This window comes from Miscanthus floridulus, chromosome 3 (assembly GCF_019320115.1).
Source record: "Miscanthus floridulus cultivar M001 chromosome 3, ASM1932011v1, whole genome shotgun sequence".
NCBI classification, from domain to species: domain Eukaryota; kingdom Viridiplantae; phylum Streptophyta; class Magnoliopsida; order Poales; family Poaceae; genus Miscanthus; species Miscanthus floridulus.
The window spans coordinates 16166309-16186025 of record NC_089582.1 but is presented as its reverse complement, the minus strand read 5'-3'; the positions used below and the strand labels follow the sequence as shown (position 1 = coordinate 16186025).

The following is a 19717-nucleotide window of genomic DNA, read 5'->3' as shown; positions in this document are numbered from 1 at the left end:
TACGCCGAGGACTCCTCGGTGCTCGGACATCACCAGCTACGTCGGGGGACTCCTCGGTGCTCGGACATCGCCAGCTACGCCGGGGACTCCTCGGCGCTCGGACATCGCCAGCTACGCCGGGGACTCCTCGGTGCTCGGACATCGCCAGCTACATCGGGGACTCCCTCGATGGTCGGATCTTGCTACACCTCATCGGTGTGCTATCAAGCTGCTCCATGCGGTTCGGATCAGGGTGCTGATCTTGGGCAGCACATCTGGGGTCTTGATACGCGCATGTTAGACGACGTCGGCAAGCTTTCAGACTTCTTTTTCTTTGACCCTGCTACAAGATTCATTCTTCATCTTCCAGTAGGCTCGAGGACTAAGTGGGCACACTACACCTTACGGTGAATGTGCGCTTTTCAATTTAGGGCTCCGCCTATGGACTGGTTGCCTGTTCGGCCGGTCTCCTGCCTTTCTTCTACTTTCTGACCCTGACACCACATGACTACGTCACCTACTGTCAGGCTCGGGGACTAGCTGTGGGGGTATGGCCCCCGGTATCCACAAGACAAGACATGGGCTGCACCATCAGAGGTGGCCCAGCCCACAAGATCAAGGCGTGCACGGCACTGTTTGACGTGCACCGTAAGATATTGTATTGTACCAAATAGAATACTTTCCTTGTAATCCTACCCCTCCAGAGTATATAAGGAGAGGCAGGGGTCCCCTAGTGGACATCGATCTACATGGTCATCCAGATCAATACAATACACCAAAGACACAGGACGTAGGGTATTACGTCGATCAGACGGCCCAAACCTGTCTAAATCGCTATCTCTGCGCCTTTTATCACCATACTATTACTGATTACGCGCACCTCCACCGATCAATCTAATATCGTGAGATACCCCTCGGTGGACTGTCGAGCATCTTTTGTCGACAGAGGTGTGCTCATCTCTGGGGACAACGTCCCATCAGCCACAACCTGTCTCGCCAACGCCAGCCACCCCAAGCTCCTACCTTTCGCCGGACGCGGCTCCTTTCTACCCAGTCTCCGGTGGGTGCACCAAATGATGCCGGTGGGCGAGCGATGATGGTGGTGAGTCCGACGGCGACCACCCCACAACCTACCTGGACGCTGCTCGTCCCCCGGCGAAGGCAGTCACTGCGCCCGACGCAAGCGCCTAGGTTCGCCCCGTCGCGGTTGTGGGCAATGGTGGAGCCGACCCTAGCCGAAAGGGACCTAGCCGGAGGCGAAGGAAGTGCAGCAAGCCACGCCCACAGCTGTTGTGCGGCATGCCTGCTCGGCCAGTGGATGGCCATGTCCATACCCGCCAACGCCTCGGCCGCCATGGACGGGTCTCCGCCCCCAACGCCAATGGGTGGCGTGAGATCCTCCCCCGGTAGGAGACGGGACCTACAGCCGCCTCAGCTGAGCCTCACCATGGCCCAAAGCAGCTTCCGCAGGCCCGAAAGATCCTAGCAGAGTTTTCACGGCAGATGCTTAAACTGCCTCTCCTACTCGCACCTAGTAGCGACGGTGTTGAGGTGCTCGAGGTCGGGGCGAAAGCTTGGATGACGACGTCTGCAGACGCCGTTCCCTCCTTGGAGGTGTCCTTTCCTACCTCTCCTCCTGTCGTACTAGATGTTCTAGGTGAAAACCTTCCCTTTGCAGGCTACATTGTCGGCGCTTTTAGCGTCATTTCCTCCTTGGAGGCATTGATAGGAGTTCCAGTTCCGCGGTCGTTCCTTTGCCTTCTGGACATGGTGGTGTCCCAAGTTGTGCTGTCTGGAGTCGCCAGGCAAGTCGTCGCGTTTCTTCTGACCTTGTTAGTGGTTAGTTGAGTTGTTATTTAGGTCGATTCAACCATTTTAAGTTGTTGTTAGTTGGGTCGATTCGACCAAGTTGCAAGTGTGGCGTGAGCTGTGACAATTTTGTCAAAGTTGTACGGGATGAGTAGAGCACTCTCCTCAGTTGTCTGCTTTTTCTAGCCCAGTTTTCTTTCAAAAAACTGGGTTGTCACTTGCCTTTTCTTTCTTTCTTCGTCTAATAGAAATCGAGGCAAAACTTTTGCCGTTCTTTCTAAAAAACAAATCTTGGTGGAACAGGGGCAACCATAGAGGAAGAAGAGAGCTCAAACTTGCAAGCTGTCTCTAACCAATAATGTATTTTTTTCATTAATAAAATTTCTGTAGGCGTCCAAACTCCTCCAGTTTCGTAAAAAAATATAGTGCAATAGACCGTGTAAAGATATAGGCTCTTTGTCTCCTCGGTAAAGATGCCTTGTTGTTGAGTTGTCTCGTGACCGAGTTTGTAATTGTGAATGGATTTTTTTTCCCAGTTTGTCCTAGTTAAAAAAATTGGTGAGTTGAGTTGGGTCATAGTTTCAATCAAGTTGTTTAGTTGGCGCAGTGAGCGAAGAGAGTTGTATGAAGTTGGTAGTTGATCGGTGGTAGTCGTAACACATGAGATCTCTACATATGAACAAGCACGCGGACAAGATCTAGCTTTAGCATTGAATAACACGCTCTGCATTGAATATAACTCTAGGACTTGGAATAGATGTGTACTAAGGGCACTCCCAATATATAAACCATCATAGTTTCTATGATGGCAAAGTAGTTATTGAAGAGAGAGAGCAAAAATTATAGAAACCGGGTCTAAGTTAGAAACCATATCTACGAGAACCAAGACATGAAGTAATGTGATTGATAGAGATTGGATAGAGAATATATATGATTGGATAAAGAAATTATTGTGTAGAAACTATCTATTAGGACTTTAGTTTATATATATATATATATATATATATATATATATATATATATATATATATATATATATATATATATATATATATATATATATATATATATATAGCGTCTATGGAAATTAACAACCATCTAGCGTGAGCATTTTCTATGAACACGCGCGCGGACAGACGATGCGACAGTGGACTGGACAAGTCCAAACACGCGCGCGCGGTGTAAAAGCTAGCAGCCCCCTCGCTGTCGGCGTGACCTGGACTGAACAAGTTGTGGTTGCAAACAGGCAACCTAATTCCAGAATGTATGCCATCAGTCGTCACTCGTCAGCACGATTACACGACACTGACAAGATTGGGACAGGAAGAAACACGTTGACTGATGACTGTCTGACCGGATTGGTCGTTTCTCATGTATTTTCTTCTCCGTCCGGCCGGCCGGCCGGCGTCTGGACGTCGTCGTCCTCGTCCACGGCGTTCAAACGTGCACATCACCGATGAGCTAGTAGCTGCCACTGTGTCCGGAAAAAGAAGCGTCTTTAGATTATCCTGTCAATTAACCTGACATCTCGCGCCTGCTTTGGAAGTTTCTTTCCGGCTAGTCGCTACGAATCTCTTGCACACACTCTACGCACGCCACTGCAGACAGAAGCTAGCAGGTCACCATTCGCATGAATGGTGGCACACGCACACATGCCCTGCCACCACCTGCTCCCCGTAATCCTCTTCGTTGGCCTTGTCCTTCTTCCAGCCGCCTCCGCCGCCACAGACGACGGCGACCAGTTCGTCTACAACGGCTTCACCGGCGCGAACCTGACCCTCGACGGCTCTGCCACGGTGACGCTGGGCGGCCTCGTGGAGCTGACCAACGGCGCGACCCACGAGAAAGGCCACGCGTTCCACCCGTCCCCCATGCGCCTCCGCGGCGGGCCGCCGGCGGGGTCCCCGTCGTCCACGAACGGCACGACGACGACGGCCGCCGTGCGGTCCTTCTCGGTGGCCTTCGTCTTCGGCATCGTGTCCAGCTACCTCGACTTCAGCACGCACGGGCTGGCCTTCGTCGTCGCGCCCACCACGGACCTGTCGACCGCGCTGACGGACCAGTACCTGGGCCTCACCAACACCCAGGACGACGGCAACGCGAGCAACCACATGCTGGCCGTGGAGCTCGACACGGTGCAGAACATCGAGTTCCACGACATCAGCGCCAACCACGTCGGCATCGACGTCAACAGCCTCAGCTCCGTGCAGTCCCACGACGCCGGCTACTACTCCGACAACAACGGCAGCAGCAGCTTCCAGAACCTGAGCCTCATCAGCCGCGACGCGATGCAGGTCTGGGTGGACTACGACGGCGACGCCACGCGGATCGACGTCACCATGGCGAAGCCCGTGAACCCGCTGCTCTCCCACGTCCAGAACCTGTCCGCCGTGCTGGCTGAGCCGTCGTACGTCGGCTTCTCGTCGGCGACCGGGCCAGGGAACTCGCGGCACTACGTGCTCGGCTGGAGCCTCGGCACGAACGGCAGACCGGCGCAGGCCATCGACGTCGCCAGGCTGCCGAAGCTGCCGCAGGTGTCGTTGCCGTCCAACGCGCGCTCGAAGCTCTTGGAGATCGTGCTGCCGCTCGCGAGCGCCGCCGTCGTCCTCGCGGCCGGCGTCGCCTTGGTCCTGCTCGTGCGGCGGCGGCTGCGGTACACGGAACTGCGCGAGGACTGGGAGAGCGAGTTCGGCCCGCACCGGTTCGCGTACAACGGTACAAGGACCTCTTCCACGCCACGCGAGGGTTCAGGGACACGCACCTGCTCGGCGCCGGAGGCTTCGGCATGGTGTTCCGCGGCGTGCTCCGGGAGTCCGGCGTCAAGGTCGCCGTGAAGAAGGTGTCGCACGGGTCCAGGCAAGGGATGAAGGAGTTCGTCGCGGAGATCGTGAGCATCGGCCGCATCCGGCACCGGAACCTCGTGCGGCTGCTGGGATACTGCCGCCGCAAGGACGAGCTCATCCTCGTGTACGACTACATGCCCAACGGCAGCCTCGACAGGTACCTCCACGGTGGCGAAGGCCAGGGAGACGGCGACGGCGACGATGCCGACGCCGCCGCCTTGACCCTGGACTGGGACCGCAGGTTCCGCGTCATCAGGGGCGTCGCGGCCGGGCTACACTACCTGCACGAGAGGTGGGAGAAGGTGGTCGTCCACCGGGACATCAAGACCAGCAACGTGGTCCTCGACGGCGAGATGAACGCCCGGCTGGGCGACTTCGGCCTCGCGAAGCTGTACGAGCACGGTGACCACCCGCAGACCACCCGCGTGGTTGGCACCACGGGGTACCTGGCGCCGGAGCTGGTGCGGACGGGCAGGGCCACCCCTCTCACCGACGTCTTCGCCTTCGGCACGTTCGTGCTCGAGGTCACGTGCGGGCGGAGGCCGATCGCCGGCCAGACAATGCTGGTCGACTGGGTACTCCAGCACTGGCATGGCGAGACGCTCGTCGAGGCCGTGGATCCGAGGCTGCGCGGAGAGTTCAGCTCGGAAGAGGCGTGCCTTGCGCTCAAAGTTGGGCTGCTGTGCTCGCACCCGTCGGCGGACGCGAGGCCCAGCATGCAGCAGGTTCTGCAGTACCTTGACGGCGAGGCGCCGCTGCTGGAGATGACGCGCGTGGAGCTGAGCTTCGACATGCTCGCTCTGGTCCAGAGGAAAGGGCTGCACGTCATGTCGTGCGCCTGCTCGTCGACGGTGATGAGTGCCGGCACCATATCCGACCTCTCAGGGGGAAGGTGACGCCCATAGCGGTCTCGTTCGCTGGTCTGAAATTTGGCTGGAAAACACTATTTCGGCTAGTTTGTTACGAGAGAAAAACACCGTTCGGCTGGTTTGGTGAATAGTAACTTGAGAGGGGAAGCAGTCGGCTGGCTAGTCTGGTTCAGACCAGCGAACAGCCCGAGTGTTTGATAAGATGAACAAAAATCCAGGATTTTTTTTCATAAAAAAAAGAAATGAGGAGACAACAACAGAAACTTTCTACAGTATATTATATTAGACAGAAAGGAACATGAGAAACTGTCTTCCATATCGAACAGCCCAACAGGCCCAAGAGCACAACGACCACTCGTTTCAGCCCAGTGACCTATCGATCTTGTACCACCAGCGGTAGAGCCCAAACTGTTTTGCATGTGTTTCGCTTCTTATTTTGTACTCCTAAGTTTTAGATCAAAATGTATATATCTTTTTGCGATGATATCATCAACGTATAGAGTCTTGCTATGTGTCGGGTTCATAAACCCAGGGTACTCGATGGGTCCGCTTCCCAGCAAAAACCCGGCCCAGCAGACGGCATTACGACAACGTGTGACTCCTAGGCCGGCACAGATACCTAACGACAGGTCGGAAGAGCGATCCAGTCTCCGACCGGAAGGCCTGGCCGAGGAGGGGACGACGCTCGCGTCCTCTTCCGACCCACTTTTCCGACCGGAAATACACCGAACCTCTGCTTACGGCTCTTCTCCGACCGGGGACGCCCGCTCGGTGAGGACCCAAGAATCAGGCGGAGCAGATAAGACAAGGCGCTCAAGTCAACCGCAATATCGATGATCGTACCCTGCACACCTGCAGAACAGTACCGCCAGACCATGCTAGAAGGGTGCTCTGCAACCTTCCAGACATGTCAGAACACAAACAGTGTTGTGGGCGCCGACATTTGTCCTATAGTATGTTAGGCGCCGACATTTGCCATACCAGAGGAACACGATGGAGCCTACCATATGCGGGCGTCAATAGTATTGTGGGCATCGACAAACTGTCTTGTACCCGACGGTGTGGGCAACAAGGCTACAAAACACATACTCTCTCTCACTATCTCTCTCTCCTAACTTGTAAGGCCGTCCCCTTCACCTATAAAAGGGGATGCGCTCTCTCCTAAAAAGACGGTCATTACGACTCTCTCTCTGCTAGCTTTAGATATTCGGAGCACTCGAACAGTTCCATAGCTCTAGAACTCAAAAGCTAGACAGGGCACACGCTCCAATACTTAGCGCACGCAGAAGGTCCCGTCACTCTTGGCCCTTCGGTCCAGAGTCCGACTGGACCTCTAACACCCCAATCTTATTCCCACTCGTTTGTAACCCCACAGCAAACTTCGAGCACCTAAGCTCAGGAATAAAGTCACCACCGACTGAAACTAGACGTAGGGCACATTGCCTGAACCAGTATAAACCCTCCGTCATTGAGTGCTAGGCCACATCCGATCACAACATACGGCAAAACTATAAATATTTACTTGTTGGTCACTTTTCGCACCGACAGTTGGCGCCGTCCATGGGGAGGACGCTGTACGTTTACGCTTTTGGTCATCGGATGGCCCACCTTTCCGCCATCTTTGGCATGACGGGATCAAGCGATACGATTCGCTTCGGCTCGCTGGAGTTTCCCACGCTCCCACCTATTGGGATGTGGGTTCCTCCCGTCTTCGAGCTGTTCCATACCTTCCTCTTTAGAAGCCTGGACTTCATCGCCGACCGGTTCGGCGTGCTTAGCCTCCGTGAGGAGGCACTTGTCCTGGCGCCCATCGGAGGAGGAGCGCCCTCCGTCGGCTCCGGGCCACCTGGCGACCTCAACGATGAGACACCTGCGCTCCGCTACGAGCCCACGCTGGGCTCAAATCCCACTGTGAGTAACGTACATATTGTTCTTTACTCGCTATTTAATATCTTCCGCCAACTCTCTAGAGGGACCCCGTTGTCCCCGCCACAACCGCCATGCAACCGGTTCCCCTACGGCCTTGCGTCCCCTGTGGACTCGTACGCGCGGGGGCTTTGAAAGATGCTGACGCCGCCTCCTCTCATATCCAAATTCGTGGGGATGGCGGGCTACGCTCCCGCCTCTTTCCACGACCTCGTGGATGACGAGGTTGAAAGCGACGGCTCCAGCATCGGTGATGTCGTGGCACCTAGCCACCCTCTGTCCCAAGAGTGCGCTATGGCGGACGCTCCGAGATAGCCACCGGTGGTAGTGGAGTCTATATAGACTCACACCCCTCCGGACCCTCGTGCGGAGGCCCTCGCGCGTGCGCAAGACCGCGGTGAGGAGTTACGACAAAGGCAACAGAGCCAGCCGCCACCTACGCCAGCACGCTCGGCGTAGCACGCTGCGCCACACGCGTGTAACCCGGCGAGCGGTGCCCGGGGTCGCGCCCGTCAGGTCTAGCGCAACATCCTAAATGGAGGAAACAATCCCCCATAGTTTGCTTAGGCTGGCCAGAACATCACCGCTGCAGCGATGCTTCTGTGCGGCCTTCCAGAGCCCGCCGACCCCCAGGAGCAGGTGATCCATCAAAACCTCTAGGTGCTGGTGGAGACCACCGCCGTTCAATAGGCGAAGAGCTCCGCGTCACGACACCGACTCACGGCCTCTTTCCCTACCGAGGAATGGGGGTGCACTAGTCGAATCGCTCCATCCACTCACCACTACAGTCGTTGGGCGTGGAACAGAAGGCCGCAGCTGCACCACGGCCTGACCCGGCGCCCGCTCCACACCGACCACCTGTGTGTGAATGGCTCGGGCCGAACCGAGATGCTCGCAGTGTCATCAACAATCGGTGTCAAGCCCGGCGTGATGATGACGTCCATCAAGGGGCGGTGAGGGCAGGCGGCATGGGCCCTGACCGGACCATCGAGGGGAGTGGGGAAACACACCCCAGGCATGGTTGCCGATAAGACGACCGGAGTCCCAGCCCGGACGGCCTAGGACCACGGGCCTTTGGCCATCGCATCTAGAAGGTGCCGTTCCCACAACGCTTCCGACCACCTACCAACATCACCAAATACACGGGGGAAATAAATCCCGATATATGGCTCGAAGAATCCTGGCTCACCTACCAAGCCGGAGGAGTGGATGATGACCACTTCATCATTTAATACCTCCCCATCTTCGTGGGGGAGCATGTTCGAGCATGGCTGGAATTCCTCCCACCTGACAGCATCCGCGACTGGGAGAATCTCAAGAGGATCTTCATCGGGAACTTCTAGGGGACGTATGTCCATCCTAGGAATTCCTGGGACCTCAAGAGCTGCCAACAGGAGCCCAATGAGTCCCTACGGGATTACATCCGTAGGTTCTCAAAATGATGCAACTCCCTTCCTAACATCGTTGACGCGGACATCATCAGTGTGTTCCTCTCCGAGACAACCTGTGAGTCCTTGATCCACAAGCTCGGCTATCTGAAGCCCCGTACCACCCGCGACCTGCTCGACGTCGCCATGAACCATGCCTCCGGCAAGGAGGCGGTCGGAGCGGTCTTTAGTGGGGGCTAGGACAAGGGCAAGGCCAAGTGCGAGGATCAAGACGAGGGCCCCTCCACGCAAAGGGGCAAAAAGAACAAGAAGGATCGGCACCGACCGGCCAACTCTGCTTTGGTCGCCGCGGCGGATCATCCGGGCAAGCAGCCCTAGCAGGGCTAGGCCGACCACTTCAACAAGCTCATGGAGAGCACCACTACTCGCCTACCTCCTTGAGGAGATTCTCCCACCCGAAAGGACTAAAGCACGATGGATCGCTCGACGCGCCAAGACGTTCGTCACATTCGGTAATGAACTTTACAAGCGAAGTCCGTCAGGTATACTCATGAAGTGCATCCCTACCGACCAAGGGAAATAGCTCCTCCTCGAGGTCCATGCCAGAATCTATGGACATCATGCGGCCCTGAGGTCGCTGGTCGGAAAAGCCTTTCGACAAGGTTTTTACTGGCCACTGTGCTACGAGAGGTAGAGGAGGTCATCTGCAGGTGTGAGGGATGCCAGTTCTACGCTCGACAAACTCATTTGCCAGTGCAGGAGCTTCAAACCATCCCTATCACCTGGCCATTTGTGGTCTGGGGCCTCGACGTGGTCGGACCACTCAAAAAGGGCCCGGGTGGCTTCACTCACCTACTCGTAGCAGTGGACAAATTCACCAAGTGGATAGAGGTGAAGCCCATCACCAACATTTGATCAGAAGAGGCGATCAAGTTCTTCCTTGACATCATCTACCGTTTCGGTGTTCCTAACTGTATCATCACTGACCACGGAACTAACTTCACCGGGAAGAAGTTCCTGGACTTCTATAATGGATACGGCATCAGGATCGACTGGGCCTCGGTCGAACATCCATGTACTAATGGTCAGGTCGAGCGGGCCAATGGCATGGTCCTCCAAGGACTCAACCCACGCATCTTCGACCGACTCAATAAGTATGCCAAGCGATGGGTTGCTGAGGTCCCAGTGATCCTTTGGAGCCTGAGAACGACCCCGAACCGATCCACAGGGTTCACACCTTTCTTCCTGGCCTACGGAGCTGAAGCGGTGCTGCCTTCCGACCTCGACCACAACACCCCAAGAGTGAAGGCCTTCGACCGAGACCGAGCCATGGAGGCTCAGCAGGACGCGGTCGACCTGCTTGAGGAGGCTCATGAGATGACCGTCATTCACTTCGCTTGCTACTAGCAAACTCTCCGCAGGCACCATGAAAGAAGAATTAGGGAGAGGATCCTCGAGGTCGGCGATCTCGTGCTCCAGAGAACTCAATCAACCAAGGAGAAACATAAACTCTCTCCACCATGGGAAGGGCCCTATACGGTGACCGAGATGATCCGACCGGGCACCTATCGACTGAAGGATGACAACGGCAACGTTCTCACCAACACATGAAACATCGAATAGTTACGTCGTTTCTTCCCCTAAAACTCAGTCTTACCGCTTTCTTTCATTCAACATTCGCTCCTACAAGCATCCTAGCCCGAACACTCTCGGCCTAGGTCACTCGGGGGATCCACGGGGGTGCGATACCACCCTCCTTTTTTCTATCATATAGTAATACTTTTCGCATAAACGAAAGGGCATCGCCCAAATGAAAGGGCATTCCGTTCCTTTGATTACCTTACGTAACTTTTGTTTTAAACTCCCAACCGATCACACCCCGTCACGACCTAGGTTACGAGCAGCTGAGCCTCGTGGGCCATGCCTAGGTTCTTAACGTGTAGCCTACGGGTCAAACGGGTAGGTGCAAAAAAGAAAGGATAAAAAACAAAGCTATGCAAGGGTAAAAACAAAGAATGGATGGGACATGTTTCCCCTTACGAGTGATTCCATCACAAAATGAAACTGAAGTATTCATGAATACAAAAAAAACTGTTCACATGGGGGCTCCCCCATGAACTTGTCTTTTATATATAATGACTACCTCTACTCTAAATTCTATTGTGGCCGCCCGGCGGCATCGGCTGACGGCTCGGTCGACAAGGATAAGGGTTGCTCGCTCTCCGACGGGACCACGTTCGGCTCGGTCAGAGGAGGGTCGATGCTTGCTTCTGACCTGGTCTCCACTCCATCTGCAGGATATATGACATCTTCCTGGCGCACGCCTTCAGCCATGCTCGCACGGCGAGCCTCCATCACCCACTACGTAGAGACTTGCTTAGCAACCATCTATGTGTATGGCACCAAACTCTCCCTGAGCACATGGATGGCATTCGTGCTCCAGCCATTGGCGTACCCTCTGCAGATGGTGGCGAAGTCTAGGTCTGGGTGGTGTGTCACCACTGATGTCAGCACCCCTGACATCCCATAGAATAACCCATCAGAGATGAGCTCCTGAACTTCATTTGGGACCTCCGCTAGCTGGACGGCGGTCGTGCTGGTGCTCGGTGCCTACCCGAACACCTCAAAAACGACCACCTGGGTGATGTTGTGGATCTAGTCGAGCTCAACCTCGAGAGCACGTCGCTCTTCAAGGGACTTGGCTAATGCCTCCGTGCTCTGATCGATCGCCGCCTTGGCCGTCTCTAGCTCCCGCTCTAGAGAATCAATTTTCCCACCCAGTTCTAGAAAAAGGACGACAAGTTCAGAAGCGAAGGAAAGAAAAAACCAAGGCATCAACCAAAGATGGAACAGGTACATACCAAGGTGGGTGCCTTCAAGGATGGAGAGCCCTTCCTCTTGATGGGTGACCTTCTCGAGCAGTCGGGCGTTTGACTCCGCCCCAAGCACCTGCCCCTGGAGCGCGAGCCCTTCTCGATCAGCCTCTGACCGGGCCTTCCGCTCCATCTCCAGAGCCTCCAATGACTTCTGGAGCGCCACCTTAGTCTCCACTAGGTGGACCTTCGCTGCATCGAGTCCCTGCTCGGCAGCAGTCGCCCGTTCCACCATGAGCAGTTCCACCGCCCACGCTCCCGTCACCTCGGTCGCCCGGTCTTAGGACTCGCAGCGGGCGGATTCCAGCTGGCGCTCAAGCTCACCGACCCGCCATGACATCGCGGCTTCCCACTCCATCCGACCATGTTCCTCCTGAAGGAAACATGACTTGCAGATCGACGTCGCCTCTAGCTCCTGTTAAGCGAGAAGCAAGCATGCTGAAACAACCAGAGGAAGACCAAGGAGTCAAGGACAAACACAAAAAACACCAAAAGCTTACCTCTGTGATGTGGGGTAGGTCGACTGAGACCGCCTAATGGACGAACTCAACCCAATCCAAGGCCTCCTTGAGCCTCGCCTTAGTTTGGGCGAGATCGGAGTCCATCGACAGTCCTCTCTCCGCCAGCAAGTGCCAGAGCCCCACCTCCTCCTTGTCATAAAGGATGAACCAAGCCTTCCTCCGATCACCGGGGTAGGGCCACACCAGCTCGCGGGTCACCCCCAACCCGCTGGAAGATCTAGCCATCATGATATCATGTGATGACCGAACCATCGCCAACTCCTGCGACAGCGAGATGGCTGCCGGCTCCACCCTAGTGCCTACCGCGCCGGTGGATGTTCTACCTCCAGCCTGGCCATGTCACCTCCTGATCCCTCTAGCACCGACTAGGAGGGCAAGCCGTGTGTTCCTCCGTCGGGCGACACAGGGAGCTCGATCTCCCTCCTCTCTTCCGCCATGGCTGTTGGGGGAGGGCTCGCAAGGGTCACCTCCGACCCAACCTCCATCGTCACCATGGGGATTGCCACCATCACCATGCCGCTGCCACCGTACCTACGATCGGCCGGGAGGACGCAACCCCCAGAAGGGAAGATCACACTGACACCAGTGTGCATTCCCTGCCGCTCATCGCGACTCGCTGTAGGCTGGGTCTCCACTCCTCCCACATGGGAGGCAAGGCGATGCCCAGTCCCATCAGTCCCTGGCCACTGTCAAATAAATATAGGTCAGTCACGCTCAAAGAACTCAACTGTGAGATCGAAAAAAGATGCATACTTGGATGAAAGCGGTAGGGCCCTGAAGCCCCAACCCGCTAGCGACAAGCCCGTCGGACGAGGACCGCCCACGGGTCATGACCCGCGCCCCCCGCATTGACCAAGGGAGGAGCTGACCTGGCTAGTTCCCAATTGGCCCATGAGTCACCGTGACCACTGGCTCATGACGCACTCACCGAAGCAACTAATGGGGCATCTCCCTGTTGTGGGTCGCACGCACGCGCCGACCCCAAAGATGCGGGGGTACAAGCACGCTCCTCCGATCAGTAGGTGTGCCCCGCCACGCTCGGAGCAGGTGGGTGCAAAGCTAATGACTCCTCCGAAGGGTGCGGCGACCGCACCCGCTTCGCCTCTCGCTCGACGGCGGCATCTGAGCTCATGGCACGCTTCCTTGATGCGGGAACATCGCTGCGCCTCTTCGTATCCTGCCCACCATCGACAGACGTGGCCACAGGCTCACAATGCTCCACTGAGGTCACAATGATGCCTCGGTCTCCATCATCCTCGGAGGAGCTCATGTTGCCACCCATCTCCATGGGCTCCTCCGACTCGAGCTCCACCTCTATGTCGCTTCGATTTTCACCGGCTCGCACCCGCAGGGTGATCTCCCTCTCCTTCTCATGACTCCTCCGAGCCTTCTCAGCTCTCTTCTTCTTGGCAACCGCTGTCTCCTTCAGGGCAGCTTGCCGAGCTGTGCCCTTCAGCCCCCTCGGAAGATGCGGCTGGGATTTGTAGCCGGCGAGTCCCTACAAAACGGACAACTCAAAGTAAAAACAAAGGAGGGCAAGAGAAAAAGGTCACGGAATAAGAAGAGGGGAGCATACCAGATTGGACAGCTTCACGACATGGAGAGGTCCGGCCTTTCCTTCAAGGGACTCCTTATCCCTCAATTGTAGCACTCGGTCGAGTCGGCTCTAGACCTCGTTCATCACCAACTCCTTCGGCGACGCGCGATCGAGATCCGTCGGGCCAGAGTAGGCCCACATCGGCCACCTCCTCTCTGCCAGTGGGGTGACTCGATGGCGGAAGAAGGTGTGGAACACCCGCAGCCCATCAAGACCATGCTGCACCAGCTTCTGGAGGTCCGCCTCAATGACCTCTAGCTTGTTCTACCGACTAGAGGGACCCCACGACTAGCTCTCCTGCCTCTTCGGCCTTCTTCCGGTGAACGGCGGGAATGGCACCTCCACTGGGTTCCTGATGTAGAACCACTCCCCATGCCACCCCCGATTGGAGTCGCAGGGGGAGTACGCGGGGTAGGAGCCCGATGGCCTCGACTTCTTCTACAAAGCAAAGCCCCCAATCGGCACGGTTCTGGGTGGCTTTCCCTCCAACTAGGTGTGACAGAACCGCCCAATTTATACAAGATCAAGTACGGTTGTCCCCGCTAACACGTTGACACACCCATACTTTCACTCATATAAACCCGGTAGTCCGCCGAGTGTCCCAAAAGACCTCGGTAAATCAACATCACAACCAAGATCGCGTGATTAAGCAAATACACAGGGTTGCAACGGAAATAATATTACAAATGGGTTCACAAATAAAAGTACCAGTTTGGGTTTCAAAACCAATTATTGAAAACAACATAGCTTTCAAATGATTACATTAATATAAGTTCCAAATATATTGCTAGCATAAGTGACATCATCCGACAAAAGCATATAGATGAGAAGTAAGTATAGAGTCACCGAGCCCATCGGCGGTTAGCCACCATCATCAACAGGTCGAGAACATCACCTGCAACAAGGTGGGATAAACCCTGAGTACTCGAATGTACTCAGCCAGACTTACCCGTCTTAAACCAAAATAAAGCGACACCAAGGATTATGCAAGGCTTTCTTTAGTGGGCTAGCTGACTCATTTGCGAAAAGCATAAGCTATCATGAAGAAACCATTTTAAGTACTTTGCATCATCTTTATTATGACCTATCCATCTAGGTAAGCACCTGTACTATAGCAATCACTTGATTAACCAATAACATCCAGTTACCAACTTAGATTTAGCATATCCCATACCATCCAGATAACCATCATTGTTCCATAATAATTACTATGATGCCGTAACTCGAGTCAAGTGCTCACTATCCAGGAGCGATGGCGATTCGAATCGATTCCTAACCAGCTGGTGATTTATTCCTTACACAAACCTCACTCACCCGTTAAAGTGAGGTATCGGTCACCGAGTCAACTATCCAGGAATCTCAAGTTTGCCAGGAACCACATGTACCCGGGGGCCGACCGACTGCACTTTGGTCTTATCATCTCGCCCCCGTGTCCTACCACACCTGCTCCGGCACAGTGCGCTGCGGGCAATCTACTCGGCCCGAATAATCTCCCAGCTTCGCGGCCGAATGGTACTTTCTTCAGCCAGCTAAATGTAAGGCATGCATTCAACATGACAAGAGGGACAAGCAACGGTCGGTCCTTAATCGACATAGACGGAAACTAACAGCACCCTAGAACCCTGTCTGGTTGCCTCCAACTTTTTCCGTCCGGTCTCTAATTATCCATCACACATGGTTAATTCTAGGATATCATTCTTTCCATAGCTAAATTCTTCTAGTAACCACCTATAATGTAGGTGACCGGATATCACCGATCGCTACCGGTCTAAGCAAGGCTAAGCAGTTATTCGATCCTGACCTAACAGGGTAAAAGGTAATAAGGTAGGCAAGGATAGTAATAAATGCATCAACGGTTTCAATCAACTCCTACAACTTAATGCAACAATATATAAACTTATATATATAGAAAGAATTGCTTTTATAAATTAGGAGACTTATAATGCTCTAGGGCTTGCCTGGGATCTGACACAAGTCAGTTCAGTTAGCTTGCACCATCCTGGTGACATCACAGGTCCTAACACTTGCTTAGCCCTTCCACCTTCGGGATAGATCCATCAAACACTGTCTTCGGGTTTGGCTCCAACATCTCATCCTTCACGTGGTGCATCTAGCATACCTAGATGAGATGCAATATGCAAGTGCATAAATATGAAGAATAGTACCATGAGACGCATCACAAAATAGCAAGCAAGACAAGCATAGTTTACACTAACACACTTAAGTACTTTGCGATGCTTAACTTAAACATCACACAATCAATCATGCTAAGATGGCAAAGAAGACGACAACACCAAGCATGACATAAGTTTCCCAAGATCTCAGGTGCTCTAACTCAGTCATCATTCAAGGCATAAGTCACACTTAACAATATACAAGCAAACACTATAATTGGAATCTACCAATTTCTGGACATGCAAACAGCAGCTACAAGATTTAGCTATAACTAGAGTTACACAAATCCAAATGACTTGCAAGAAGACATTTTGGAAAGCTTATGAAATTATCTACATTTCATCTATAACCATCACAACATGATTCCAAAGTTAAGTAGGTCGAAATTATACCTTTACAGAAACTGGTTCATACAAAACAGAGAGCAACAAATCATGTATTCTAACTTTAAACAGTTGTAACTCAAACACTACTCAGCCAAATGATACCAAATTTTAACAGCAGCTAGATACATAAATTATCTACAACTTTTGTATAAACAAGTTTCACAACAAAGCACATTATCATGAAGAACTTTGCTAAGTTCCTAAATCTGTTTATAAACCACATTTGCAAGGAAATAAATATTAACTTATATTGCAAACACATAATTAGGCAAAACCAACTTTACCAACATGTCACACATGACTAAAGAACACCAGAAAACCTAGTGTCCATGACCAAATAAATTCTTTTAATGCATTTCTTAATTTATTTTAGATAACAAGGTGACTTAATGAACATATACCAAAAGTATACAATAAATTCTACAAAACTTACAGTGGCTCACATATCCTCTCAATAGTCTACTGTACAAATTTTACTCCATTTTAATATATATAGCAACCTCTATGAAAAGAACAAGTTGCTCAAGCAAGAAATCATGTGAGAGCGAGATAAACTAATAACTCACTCATACTTCACCCAATACTCATGAAATTTTTACCACACATCAACTATCACATGAGTAGCATGCCACAAAAATTTCACTTAATTTGGAGCCCTAGATCTACAGTTATGGAAAATAACAAATTCAACTAGCATTACAACCTTACTGCACAAATCTATTTTTACTGCAAAATATTTAAACTAAAACATGCCATATTATAGATCCACGACATAGACAATTTCACAAGGATTCCAAAAAGTCCTCATTTACTATTTTACGAATTTTCTACGATTTACTATGAATTTCCAAAGTTCCTGCAAAACAATTACAAACCAGTCCTTACGGCACTATTCACATGAGTCACAGGTTCTGCAGAAAGGCCCTCTCCTTTACTCGAATTCTTGCGCGAGGTCCCTGGTCGGAAAACAGAGCAGAGGATTGTCGGACTCGCGGCTCCGGCCGGCTGAGGCGGCGTCGACGGCCGTGGAGTCGCGGTGAAGCATCCCCATCGCTGGGAGCACTCAAGGGAGGGGACAGCTCCACCGAAAGCTGCCCCAAGGGGCTCACCCACATGCACGCATGGCGATGGCGGCTGCGGCCCTACGCTAGTGCGGCTTCGGCCTCCATGGGCCCGGAGAGTGCGCACAGGAGGAGGAACAAGGTGAGGCGGACGCAGTGGTGCTTAGCTTGGCCTGCGACCGAATACATCAGCGAGAACAACAGCGTGGCCGCGAGCTCTGGAGCTCGGCCATGGCAGCCGCCAGAGGGCACGCGAAGAGAGGCGAGAAGAAGAGCTAGGAGTGGGGAGGCGAGTCGCCCTGGTGCTCCACTACTTGGAGTGCGGCTCAGGGCACGCGACAGAGAGCAGGGCACGCGGCAACAGTAGAGGCGCGCGGCGTCCATGCGCGGCGACCACGTCGGCAAGCAGTCGAACAGGTGGCGGGCACCGGTGTGGACAAGGTGGGGAGCTGATTTGAGCCACTTCTGGGCCGAATCAAACCTTGGGCAAAAAATGAAGTTTGATCACCTCGGCCTGCTCTACATTTTTCATTAAGCCACTCTAGTCATTTGAGCAACATAACAGTGGGTAATTAATCTCCAAAGTGGCATTGTCAATGCATTGACGGTGATTAACAAACTCCAAAATTGAGGGTCATAAAAAGGTCCAACGAGTGCCATCCTTTTGCATGCTCTTCTTCTCGATGTATGCTCCAACTTTTATTTTGGGGTCAAGTCAAGTTACTTAACGAAATTTGGAGAACGCGAGACGTCAATGCCGATGTCGATGAATTTCTGGACTTAGAATATTTCTAAGTGCTGAAATTAGCAGCAGGTTCCAACTTTGAGCCTCTGTTTGACTTATTTCCAAGTTGATCTAGCTCTTGGTCCAAAAACAAAGTTTGTTCTACATGATATGGACTACAACTTTCATTTAAGGTCCAGCCTCAAAACTGGTATAGAACCTACTGTTCTACTTTGACCAAAGTAGGATCACGATGAAGCTTAAATTATCCTTTTTGATCCATTGGAGCGTTTTCTTGGCATTTGCCCAACATGAACCTTTCATGACTTTTGTTGTAGAGTTCATCTAGAGTCATTTTGGCAAGGTTGCAAGGTTTGGTTGACATCTCATGTTCTCATTCACTTAATAGTGTAATTCAAGCACTTAGTAAAATCATTCCAACAAGGATATAACTTATCATTTCATGTGACTTTTTGATTCCAAACTTCATGAAACTTTTCGAGTGGCCAATATAGATGGGTATTGATGTGAGACACATGAAGATATCCCAATCACACCACCCAAGCATATATCTTGAAAAGGGGTCTATAGGCGAGCAAAGGTGCAATATTCAAGTTTAGGTTGGGGCTCATTTCTATAGGTTGGACCTTGACATCTTCATCATCACTTAATATGCCATGTTTGAGCTCAAACCCATTGCTTAACTGGTGGCAAACACCTAGGGTGTTACACAAGGCTCGCCCGATGAAGATCCACCGGAAGAGGTCCACGTGTGGCTCCATCCCGAGGAAGGCCTCGTAGATGGTGACAAAACTAGCTACGTGTAGCACCCCAGTCGGATTGAGGTGCTGTAGCTCTAGGCCCCACTCGTTGATATCCTATCCCGCGCTCGTGGAAGGCAAGGAAGGAGACAACCTCATCGCCCTGAGGTCACGGAATAGCTTCCCCTAGCGCAGGAGCCCTCCAATGCGCCACCTCCTTCGGCAGGAGTAGCCCCTTCTCGATGAAGGCGGCCAGCACCGCCTCATCTATGTTGGATGGCCTCTAGTTCGACATCGCGCTCTAGATTCATGAATGGATCTGTGAGTTGTCCTCTCCCTCACTTTACCCTCTTTCTCCTAGGAACCATCATGGCACACGAATGGGCTAGGCGAGAAGGAAGGAGGAGAGGCGGCAGATGGAGAAAGGTAAAGGAATGGGATGAAATTCCTCTCCCTTCCCCTATTTAATGTGGATTGGCATGTGGTGGGACGCGTCCTGGCTGATGGGACACACCCTGCCCAACGAAACGTCACCCGGTTAAAATAGGACATGGCCTGGGTAGGGCCTACCACTACCATAACCCAAGCGTAGGAAACAAGGCACAACCACATGCAAATGACCCTCCACCTTCCCAGGCAGGATTTGGTAGGGCCCACCAATAGGATCTCCATCGAGGAAAGACCAACAGGCTACCTGAGTCGATCGGATGACTCAGGTGGCTACCGAGAGACAGGTAAGGAGAAGTGGGATGCTCCATGTGGGCTACGCTGACTCCATCATGAATGACGGACATGGATCCCATTT

General features: G+C 52.9%; 1 pseudogene; it reads left to right on the top strand.

The window, feature by feature from the left end:
* Nucleotides 1-3118: 3118 nt before the first annotated feature.
* Nucleotides 3119-5527, top strand: LOC136541402 (L-type lectin-domain containing receptor kinase SIT1-like; annotated as a pseudogene).
* Nucleotides 5528-19717: the final 14190 nt, after the last annotated feature.